This window comes from Leuciscus leuciscus (assembly GCF_965113295.1).
Source record: "Leuciscus leuciscus genome assembly, chromosome: 3".
In the NCBI taxonomy this organism is placed as follows: Eukaryota; Metazoa; Chordata; class Actinopteri; order Cypriniformes; family Leuciscidae; genus Leuciscus; species Leuciscus leuciscus.
The window spans coordinates 29082548-29094977 of record NC_138727.1 but is presented as its reverse complement, the minus strand read 5'-3'; positions in this window follow the sequence as shown (position 1 = coordinate 29094977).

Sequence of the window (12430 nt, the reverse complement as noted above, 5' to 3'; positions counted from 1 at the left end):
TTTTGTTATTGTTATTTTTTGTGTGTGTGCTTATTTTGCTGCTTTGTTTTAGGATTACGATGATTAGCTGTGAGCTGGCTCCACCCCTTTACGTGGGTTTAAGACCGTGCTTCCGTTTCCAGAGGACGAGTTGTTGCGATTCCGGGCCGGTCGCACTTCTCCTGGCTCCTCTCCAGCCGTCAGACCATTGTTGTAGTAGCTTATATGTTAATTACTTTTTTTTTGTTTTTGTTTTTAGTGGTGTTCTTTGTAGGGTTGACCTGCCCTTTTCTTTTGAAATCCTGTTCGTTCTGTTTTGTTAGAGTATGGAGGGTAATTTGTTGTAATTTTGATTTTGGATACTTTGAGGGAAGTTAGTTGCCTATTTTATTTATTATCTGTTTTGTTTGTTATTTTGGGCCTTGGGTCTTCCTGAAGACTATAACACCTACTGTTTTTTTGTTACTTTATTTGGTTACATCTAACTTTCAAATTGTTCAATTTTTTTTGTCTTAATAAAACGTTTATCGTTTTTTCTTGATTTTTGAAGTTACTTGAGTTCTTTGGGTCTGACGACTGGGCGTGGGAGACATGTTTATTTATTTTTATTCTTTTGTTACGATTAACCCTAGATGAATCGTAATACTGCCAAAGAAAAACTAATGTTCAAAAGTCAGGGGTCAAGAGCCCAACTAAAGCAAACACTGATCTCTATCATGGTAACATCAAATGAAAATAAAATTCCATCTAAACCTCTGACACCTTTTAATAAGAACTTCTGTAGACTTGTGACAGAAATAAAGTGAATCTGGTTAGTAATAAGTGAAGCTGGTAATGCCGTTTGTGGAGTTGTTTAATCCTCCTCTGCTGAGATCTTTAGCTAAGATTTAATGTATTTTATCTTCCTTTGATTTCATCTTTTTTTCTGTTCTTCGTGTTCCTCTTTCCTTCAGTGTTACTGCTTGTTAGCAGCAGGTGTTAATCAGTGTCTGAATTAACTGAATTAACTATGAAATCATTCACTCAGTCAAGTGGACTTTATTAGTGAACTGATGTAGGGAATAGTGAATGAGGGTATAGGGTGTGATTTTGTGTCGACTTTGAGCGCTGTTAATTCACAGTATATTCCTGTAGGCTACTTCTCGAAAATTACAAAGATCAACCAGAATGCATTTTTTTCTACGGTATATTGTTGTTTTAATGGAAAACAGCATGTTACTGTAAAAATTTGGCCGTTTTTTTACAGCAATTTTTTACAGAGGCCATAGGCACAATATACCCTTTGGCGCATGATGTCCACTGGAGTGAGCAGATGTATTTTCTGTCACAGAAAAAAATGTACAAGGAAAATATTATTAAAATCTGGATAAAAGTGTTTCTAACATCTTATTTATCTGAAATTTTTTTTTGTTTGTTTTGTAAATGTTTTGTTTTCTGAGAATAAAAGGATTTAACACTCATTCCTGAGGTACTTGGTGCATCTCCTCTTCCCTCTGCCATTTTGAATGATGCAATATCTCAAAACAACAAAGAGATACAAAGACAATTACAATTTTCTCAATCGATTTGACACATTTCTCCAAATTCAGGTCACTGTTCTCAAAACAGTTAACACAGTGATCTGAACACTTTGTAATTGTCCTAATCAGGTTGTACATTTTCCTTAATTTGCAAATTACAAATCACATGCATAATTTTTCAAAACAATGTGCACAAAATTCTCAAATGTTTTCACATTAGTCCATACTGCCAGCAAAACTTTAATATATCAGGAAAAAACAATTGCAGCTCTTTTTATTTATTTTACAAAAATCACAATCATTTGTGCAATGTGCACCATTTTGTGTCAACAAACAAAACTCTGTAATTTATTGAATTCTCAATTGTACTTGGAATGTTCTCAATTAGCCCCCAAATAAATATCTGCTGAGTTAGTAATACATACAACACAGGAAACTCGGTTACGTATGTAACCCTCATTCCCTAGCTGTGTCCCAATGTGAAGGCTTCGAAGGATGCAGCCTATGTGTCCTTTGAAGGACGCACCATGTAGCCTTCGTAGGATTTACTTATTTGCCAACCAGGTGTTCCTGATCACCGCTCCTAGCGCCAAGCAACGGTGCGAGAGGACAACTGCCATCCTGATAATTAATTTGATATAATTGAGTAAACAGCTATGGAGCCAGAATTGGCTATGGCTATGTTTTTTTTGTTTTTGTTTTTTACTGGAGGACATGGTGAGGATGTTTCAGCCCTGGCGCTGCCAGGTCATGTATTTTCTGTTTAGCCCTGTCTGAATATAAAACCCAATTGAATATAAAAAGTCCAGTATTTCTCCCGGTCATCATCGGCAGCTGTCACAGTTTCCAGGCGACAAGAACAACCGTAGGCTAGACCGGTCCGAACGCTTCAGATGCGCCCTTTGATATGGGACGCAGCTGTAGTTGAAAACAATTAGTTAATATTTAAGTATATGTAAGTATTCACGTACACATGTGAAGTAACCTACTGAAGTATTTTTTTCCCTCACATATGATTTTACATTAAACTACACAAAAGTATATAGTTTGTAGTGTAACAATCTTGAAAATATTCAGAAGTAAAATGCAGTAGTAGCATAATATAAATGCAAAACTATCATAAAAACCCTGACAAGGATTTTTTTTTTTCTGCAGAATACATACCTCTAGTTTTACTTTTGATACTTTAAGTACATTAGAGTATGCAAGATAATTTTGCTTAACTAAGGTTTCAGTAGTTTTTCTCCAATGCAGTATTAGTAGTTATTAAAAGTACTTTTTTCAGAAATATACTCTAAAAAAAAAAAAACAACTCAGTGACATGGCAGCCGTCGATTGAGTCCGCCCTGCAAACCTGATAGTGGAAATATGCACTCAAACACTCTGGAGACCATCCCAGATGATGTCCCACCAGCAGAGAGGCCTCACCAGGGGCAGCCCATCCCGGTCCAGCGCACCACCAGGGTCTCCCTGCTCAGCTCAATAAAAGTCTACATCATTTTTTTGCTTATTTTATGTACTGTAAATGTTTATGTTGATTTTGATATGTTTAACGTATGTTGTTATTAGTTGGAAAAAGTACTTTAATGTAGCCCGTGGAACAAATAATTTTCATTTACCAATTTTATTTAAAAAAAAAGGTATAGAAGAATTTGTTTCATGTAGAAATTATGACTGTCATTACAAAAATAACCAATGTCCAGAACAATTCATTCTCTTTTATTTACACATTTAAAGTTGCAGATTTTTTCTTTCCTTTTAAAAAATAAAAGTGAAACAAGAATATGTAGTAAAAATATCTATTTTTCAATCATTCTCTCAAGAAGAGAAAACAGCCTGTCCATCCTCTCCCTACTCTCCTGTGCTTAGGATCCTTTTATGTATACTTCCTATCACGGGGAAACGAAGGGTGCATTTGGCGTCGCTTTTGAATCAGGGAAGCCTTCGTCGGGTCTCGATGACGCAACCGGCCTTCGAAGGATGCAGAATTGAATTGGGACAGCCTTCATCGTGCCGCAGTGACGCAATCGGCCTTCAAATGCGGCCTTCCAAGAATGCAGCCTTTGAATTGGGACGTCCTTCGTCGCGCCACTGTGACGCAATCAGCCTTCAAATACGGCCGATCGGCCTTCAAATACGGCCTTCGGAGGATGCAGCCTTCACATTGGGACACAGCTCCTGAGTAGGGAACGGAGACGTTACGTTGTGACGACGAATGGGGTTTCGATTAGAAAGCCTTTCACCTTCGAGAATACAAAACAAGCCAATGGCAAGAAAATGCCATGGGTCTGTGGAATTTGCATAGCCTAACTCCGCCCCACCTTGTGGGTATATAAGGAAGTACGCTGGCAACATGCAGTTATGTTTTCTCACTGAGGAGCCGAGACTGAACTCAGGCATTCCAGCGGTACAGTGGAAGTGGCAGGGAGACGTAACTACTCAGGGGAACGAGGGTTACATACGTAACCGAGACATTCTCTTTCGTGGTCACTATGAGTTACGTTGTGACGACGAATGGGGTTCCCAATCTAATCACGCCACCTCGGCTGTCTTCCAGTGCCCTGCGTAAGTCTGAGCTCCCTGTCATGAGACTAGCATGGACGAGGGACTCCTACTTAACACAGGAATACCAAGGTACACTGCGAAGCATATCTCAGTAGAAATATGCAACACAATGCCTGCCCGAAGGGAGGACTTACAGAATACACATATGACCCGCAAGTGGGCTGCATATGGAAGAACACTGGGGTATCCAGCCCGCAGGGTGGAATCTTTCAACCCCAGGGGTGGCAAGGTGGCTTGCCAAGGGAAAGACACACGCTTGAGAGAGGCTTACAGTGGAAATACACATGTGGGGGTTGCCCAAGGGGGAAACCATGCACATGGAGCACCTAGCCAATGCGAAAGCTGCCGCAGGCATAACTCTGGCGTTGACGTCAACAGTGCTGGAGGAACTATGGGCTTCTCGGGAAAGTTCACCTGAGGAGAGTATCGCACGTATCCAGTCCGAGGAGTGGAATGGCGAGCAAGCGAAGACACCTGAGCAGAACCTAGTTACCGGCTAGTTGAAGCGAGTACACGGGAGGATACTGGCTCCACTCAGAGATTGTAGAATCTCGCGAATGTGTTAGGTGTCAAACAGCCTGCAGCTCTGCAGATGTCTGTTAGTGACGCTAGAGCCCAAGAGGAAGCCACACTCCGGTTGGATTGTGCCTTCACACCAAGGGGGCATGGTCGACCTTGCTGCTGGTATGCCAAAGCAATGGCGTCCACTATCCAGCAACCTTTGCTTAGAGAGAGAGCCTTTCCCTTCAGCTTCCCACCATAACAGACAAAGAGCTGGTCTGAGGTCCTGAAACACTGCGTTCTATGTACGTAGGCACGGAGGGCACGTACTGGACAGAGCAGTGCCAAGGCTGGGTTTGCCTCCTCCGAGGACAGCGCTTGCAGGTTCACCACCTGATCTCGAAAGGGAGTGGTGGGAACCTTGGGCACATAACCAGGCCGGGGTCTCAGGATCACGTGAGAATAGGCTGGCCCGAATTCCAGGCACGCTTCGTCAACCGAAAATGCCTGCAGGTCCCCTACCCTCTTGATGGAGGCCAATGCAACCAGGAGCGCTGTCTTCAATGACAGGAACTTAAGCTCGACTGATTGCAAAGGCTCAAACGGAGCACTCTGCAGGGCGGAGAGAATCACTGCAAGGTCCCAAGAGGGTATGAGAGGAGGGCGAGGAGGAATTAGTCTCTTCGCTCCTCTCAGGAACCTGATGACCAGGTCGTGCTTCCCCACAGACTTACCTTCAGCTGCATTGTGATGTGCGGTGATAGCGGCAACATACACTTTGAGGGTGGAGGGAGACAGCCTTCGCTCCAACCCATCTTGCAGGAAGGAAAGCACGACACTGATCGGGCATTTTCTGGGGTCTTCTCGGCGAGAAGAGCACCAGGTGACGAAAAGGTTCCACTTCAACGCATAGGCATGTCGCGTGGACAATGCTCTAGCGGAAGTGATGGTAGCCACCACCGGAGGTGGTAGGGTACTCAAACCTGCTTCGTCCCATCTAGAAGCCACACATGTAGGTTCCATAGAACGGGACGAGGGTGTCAGAGGGTGCCCCATCTGTGAGAGGAAACGCCCGCAGGTTGCGGCACGCAAGAGGGGCGTGTGAGCCGAGGAAGTATTGTCTGCGCTTTGTTCCACACCGTCACCCTCAGGTCACCCTGTCCACCAGCCAAAGTACCACCTCTCGAAGAGGGGGTAGATCGGGGTGTGGTTGAGGGAACTCTCGCTCTAGTGAGGTCATTGAGTCTCGACCGCAGTGTCGCAATGGTCATGTTCCCGCAATGAGAACATGAGTCATCCACAAAGGCTGCCTTAGCGTGATCTAGGTCCAAACATGCAAGGCAGCGATTGTGCCCATCAAAATGAGAAACAGTCTGACCGCAACCAGAAGTGCACGGACGAGACATCTTTAAAAAGATGTGCCCATGCGCAAGCTCTTTTGTGGGAGGGGAAAACTCTGCAGAGTGTTGAAGCGACCAGGGAGAACACACGACTGGCAGATCACTGCACAGATCAGCAGGCAATGTGAACTCGCTGGAGATCGCCGACACACCAACACCTGGAGAGTAGCTCGTCTCGAAGAGAGAAGATCTCAGAATGGCTTGTGGAGTGAAGAATGCTCTTGGCTCCAAAGCGAAAACATAACTGCATGTTGCTTCCTTATATGCCCACGAGGTGGGGCTGAGTTACGCTGTGCAAATTCCGTAGACCCATGGCATTTTCTTGCCATTGGCTCATTTTGTTTTCTCGAAGGTGAGAGCGAAACCCCATTCGTCGTCACGACGTAACTTGTAGTGACCACGAAAGGGAATGCAAATTTTAGATGGTATAGGAAGAGGAGATGGAGCAAGAAGAGTTGAGGATGTAGAAGTAAGAAGAGCTGAGGATGTAGAAAGAGGAGTAGAGGGAGAAGAGATGAGTAGAAGGCAATGGTATTAGTGTGAGGGAAGGGAAGAGCAAGGTGTAAGAGGAGGGAGGAGAGGTAGAAGGATAGGGTACAGATGAGTTTCAAATGAAATCAGAGCTACCTTAATTGACTGTCATAAATGATGGTCTTTCCTTGATAGAAGCTGGGCAGAGAGTTCAGCTCAGTATAAACATTCTGCCACAGTCAATGTCCCTGGTGTTGTGCCACACAATGCTGTCTTGGGGCCGCACAACACAGAATGTTTTCTAAATGTTTTTTTAGCTCCCTCAATGAAATACACTTTCCGCTGGGGGATCAGGAGGAAATTGAGCGAATATATCATAAATCATGCGAGCCGTTACCGTTACACCTGGTATTATCACGCGTTTCAAATGTGTCTTCTGTCTCCTATTGTCTTTGCACTAACTGTAAATAGTTAGATGCTATATTTGCACTAAGTGTTAATAGTTGTTAGGTAGTCTACTAGTGTAAATAGTGGCAGATATACTATTTGCACCTCATTGTATTGTAGTATAGGACTATTACAGTATGCAATAATAACAACATATTCAGTGATATAGGATTATATTTATTAATTGAGAATCACTTACAAAAATCCAGCAGGTTTTTAATTTTTCTACAGAATGTTGGATGGTATCCTGTAGGAATGATGAAATCCTGCAGGACACATTGGCAACCAGTTGCATAAACTGCTTAGGCTAGTCTTAAAAGACTGGTCCTAACTGTTTATGGTCAGGTACATAAAAAGGTAGATCGGTCTAATTTAAATTGAAAAAGTAATACTAATTACCCCTTGGTTAATTGCCAGTTAGTCAAACACAGTCTTAAAAGCATAATATCCTAAGATTTAATCATAATCATAATACGATTTTAGATTTAAATTATCCAAAAACCACTAAAACCACATTGTTTCCAACAATGTTTAAATCCAGAGAAATCAGCTATTTTGTAATGTCCCATGCCATTGTGTCGCCTGTCACGCACGTCATATCTGCATTGCCCTCGATTTCCGGGTTTACACCACGAAAACCCAAAAGACGCTTTAATATTATGTGTTTTATTAGAAAGGTGAGCTTCTGTTACCTTTATCGACAGAAAACGAATCATTGTTAGATAGCTCATGGTTCTTATTGCTTGAATCTCTTGTTTTCTTGATTTACTGCAAGTATGTTTGTACACAAAAAGTAAATCAGACAACACAATTTCGTCAAGTGCATAAAATAGCATAATTAGAAAGAACTTTATTCGTAGTAACACAATACAGCATTTTCTGTATATTTCAATGCATTTAGCTAATATGATATTCTAATACCAATCTAGCTTACTGCAATGTGCAACAAGTGTCTCATACCAGCCACTGAGCGATCGCACAGAGTAACGTTAACATAACTTTCAACACACTTAAATGTATTTTTAGTATGATTGTTCTGCATTTCCCCAAAATTTTTATTCATCCAATAAAGTGACCTGTAGTAATTCAGCACTTGTGGCTGAAATAAAAGAATGTGAATTTATGATCAAACATAACTGTAACAAAGTTCAAGTTCAGAGAAGAAGGAGGCGAATGTTATACGTAACTTTAATTGTAACTTTTATTGTAAGATTAACATTAACAATAAAACGAAAGGAGCATCAGCGGCTAACTGCGGCATACAAGCATAATAAAAACAGCAATGTAAAATGTCCCAGGCTCTCTGCGCCGCCCAGGTTCATGCAACAGTAACGTTATTAAAACTTTAATACATTAGCTCATCCATGAACATTTTTTCTGCCTGAGTCCCGTCTGATTGCTTTCCATTGGCTGTGGTGGTGAATACACCTACCAGTTAGTAGCATCTGTGGAATTAAGAGCTTTTAGAATGTTATAAAACCTATAGAAATTAAACAACTGAATTGACAAAAAAAGACAGCCTTCATTTTTCGCCGTACTTCACAACACGTGACCCTACAAGTCTGTCTGTCACTTGCAAAAAAACAGTCACGTTTTAGAGATGAAAAAAAAAAACAGTAGGCTACAGAAATGTAGTGGAGTAAAAAGTACGATATTTGTCTTTCAAATGTAGTGAAGTTAAAGGGTAACTCTCGCCAAAATGAAACCTAGGGTCTTTTTGTTAATCTACCCGAGGCAAACTTTCGTTTAAAAGCATAATTAGAATGGAAACTCCACTTTTAAATTTGACCATATTTTCGTTTTCGGTCAAATTGCCTTTTGAATGGGAGTGTTTGGGGCACTTCTATGATAGCATCAAAAATCGCTATTTTTAAAACACTAAGAAGGCTCCACACGACATGAAACTTTGCTCGAAGTATCACCAGGGGCTCTACACATGAACTCGAACATTGAGAACATTGTTTGTGTATACAGAGTTTACTAAAAAGAACGATTTTGAACAACTCACTGTAGCTGTGTCCGCAGGCATTTTGTCAGTCAAAAATAGTCGAATGCAAATGAACTGACTCTGAATTTTAGTATTGTTTCTTATATGAGGATCCTTTTTAAAATACAAGGTCAATATTGATTTTCACTAACGACAAAACAACAAATTATCCGTGAATTTATATGGAACTAAGCTTTAGGAGCTTTCCATCTTTACTCTGCTCCCTGTTACGTTACATTAAGACCCCAGATTGCATTTTGGCGAGAGTTACCCTTTAAAGTAAAAAGTTTCCAGAAAAAATAATACTCAAGTAAAGTACAGATATTCAAAAAGTGTACTTAAGTACAGTACTCAAGTAAATGTACTTCGTTACTGTCCACCTCTGGCTACACCTTTGTTATTATTAGGGCGATCGGGCGGCGCACCACCAAAGTGTGAAAGGGACTTTTTCAATCACAGTCTCATTCAACCAGGGGGGCAGGGTTTCATATTATTTTGAAGCTTCCCCGGGTGCCGCCATTGATTAGCCGACCCCCACCTGTTAGCATTCCATTGACTCCCATTCATTTTGGTATCACTTTGACAGCGAATAACTTTACATCTGGGGCGTTTAAAGACTCCATTTGTCCATTATTTATTTCTAAAGAAACACGAAAATGTATAAAAGGCTCCATTACCTTGTAGCTTACGTTATGGCCCCGTAGAAGCAATTTTTGTAAAAATAGGCTAACGATTGCATCATAACCACGCGACTCTCTGTCGCACAGTAGAGAAATTACCGTATGGACAGGAGGAGAAGCTCGCGGGCAATCGGGGGGACGTGGAGGCAAAATGACAAAATAATTCATCAGAATACCTAGCAAAAGTTTCTCCTGCTCCAAGCTCAGACACCTCCTACTCACACTCTCCGTCTCTGCAAGTTTCGGAAGGGAATGATTCGATTTCTCTTGGCACAGCTACTAGAAGACAGACGGATTGCTCACGTCACATCTACGTCGTCAAGCTCAGTTTGAGTCTGCGCAGTACGCTCGACCCCCAGGAAGTGAGAGCTTCTAATTGACTTCACTTGTCTCCGTTGAATCCAATGGGGTCGCTGTGTCCAGTTTATATACTGTCTATGCATTCAACCACAGAGTTACGCTAGCAGTCACTCACTGTTGTTCTGCCTCTGGATATAGTCCAATCAGCGACAAGTCACGTTATGTGGAGTACCGCCTCTTTTTGGGCGATTTCACTATGGCCGAAAATCGCCCAGAGTGTTCCCATAGACTTTCATTCAAAGATTTTTTTTTTTTTGAACTGCAGGCACTGCAATGCATTCTCTATGGATTCCGGGAGGGCTCGCACTAACGTGCTTTCGTCAACATACGTAAACTTCACTTGTGCAGCGATTGGTGGAAACAAATATACCTCTAATAATATTTAGCCATAAGCTGAAGTGACATCCAATAATTTCCTCAGTCCATAACTTACATTTCACGGACATATTCTTCATCTGTAAATGTTAGAAAGTCAATATTTCCAGTTTGCTGTCATGAACATAGACAGTATATAAACTGGACACAGCGACCCCATTGGATTCAATGGAGACAAGTGAAGTCAATTAGAAGCTCTCACTTCCTGATGGTTGAGCGTACTGCGCAGACTCAAACTGAGCTTGACGACGTAGATGTAACGTGAGCAACCCGTCTGTCTTCTAGTAGCTGTGCCAAGAGAAATCTGAATCATTCCCTTCCGAAACTTGCAGAGACGGAGAGTGTGAGTAGGAGGTGTCCATGAGCTTGGAGCAGGAGAAACTTTTGCTAAGTATTCTGATCAATTACTTCGTCATTTTGCCTCCACGTCCCCCCGATTGCCCGCGAGCTTCTCCTCCTGTCCATACGGTAATCTCTCTAATGTGCGACAGAGAGTCGCGTGGTTATGACGCAATCGTTAGCCTATTTTTTACAAAAATTGCTTCTACGGGGCCATAACGTAAGATACAAGGTAATGGAGCCTTTTATACATTTTCGTGTTTCTTTAGAAATAAATAATGGACAAATGGAGTCTTTAAACGCCTCAGATGTAAAGTTATTCACTGTCAGAGTGACGCCAAAATGAATGGGAGTCAATGGAATGCTAACACCAGGTGATGGTCCGCTAATCAATGGCGGCGCCCGGGGAAGCTTCAATATTTTATGAAACCCTGCCCCCCTGGTCATGAGTGGGCGAGCTTTCTGCAAGCTAAACTTCCGTGAACGAGCGCTGCCGCTGCCAACAGACGGAGCGCAATAGAATAGGAGCGCAATTATTCTGACTAAAATATACATTAGCACTAAATTATAAATATATTTAGCTAAAATATTTGTTGTTGAATATTTGTTGTTGTTGGTGAACATAAATGTGCTAGAGAATTTCAAACCTACATGTGTATTTTTGATATTAGCTTTGTTTGTTTTTTTCTTTTATTTGTTTTTTAAGTTTAGTAAATTTAACTACTTCTTTAAAAAGCATTATTTTGTTTTTAGATTGTAATGTTGCAATGTTAGAATGTAATGTGATTTGACCCCTTTTTTTGACTGCAGATAGACAGCAAGGTTACACAATGTTTGTTTTTATAACCTTCAATATAACCCTTATGGTTTATAACCCTACATTGTTTGTAGGACAATATTGATCAGGATATTAAATATTTAAAAACAATATTTCGCCATACATAGCCAATTGCCAAATAAATCTGAATTTTTGGGCTAAATGGCGATTTCCCAACCCTACCGGCTGAAGTTTTAGCTAAACTTTAGGCTAATGATAGCTACATTATTATCACTGTTAAATTGTTATTTAACAATTAGCCTACATTCAGTCCTGGATTAATAATTCAGTTTGTTGCGCACCATCATTTTTTTAGCACCAGCCGCCACTGGTTTTGAATAAGTGACCTCTAGCGGTAAAACTTACATACTGTGCCTTTAACATAGTGGTTAAGTTTATGCAACTGGCCCCAGGTTTTAAAATGTACCCTTCAGTATAACAGAAACAAGGAGGAGAATGCTGAACAAGGTGGAAAAAAAGTGCCAGTACTCCTTTTGTGCATTGCGGGCATATGTAAATTAGCATAATTAAAGAACTTCTGATAGGGTAGACCGACTCTGCTTGTATACACGTGATTTGTCGAGATGAGAGATAATTCACGTATTGTGATGTCATTACTAGTGATGGGAGAAACAAAGCTTTTCGAAACTCTGAATCAACTGAAATAATTGCTTCGCAAAATGATTCACTGTTTCGAAGCGCTTGAAAAATGCTGGTGACACCTGCTGGTCAAAACTGTGTAAATGTAAGGAAAAAGTCCAAAAATGCATAAAACACCCTTTACAAACCTATTGCAAATATTTTCTTGAAAGGTTAATCTATTTAAATGGAATCTATAAATAATTAAATACCATTAAATAAAAAGTGTCTGTAGGCTATAATATGTGCTCTTTTATTCATTTGTTAGGTGTTTTATGGGCCCTCACTCTTCTTTTTATTATACAAATGTGACATTACAAATGTCTACATCTTTATAAAACTGATTCGAG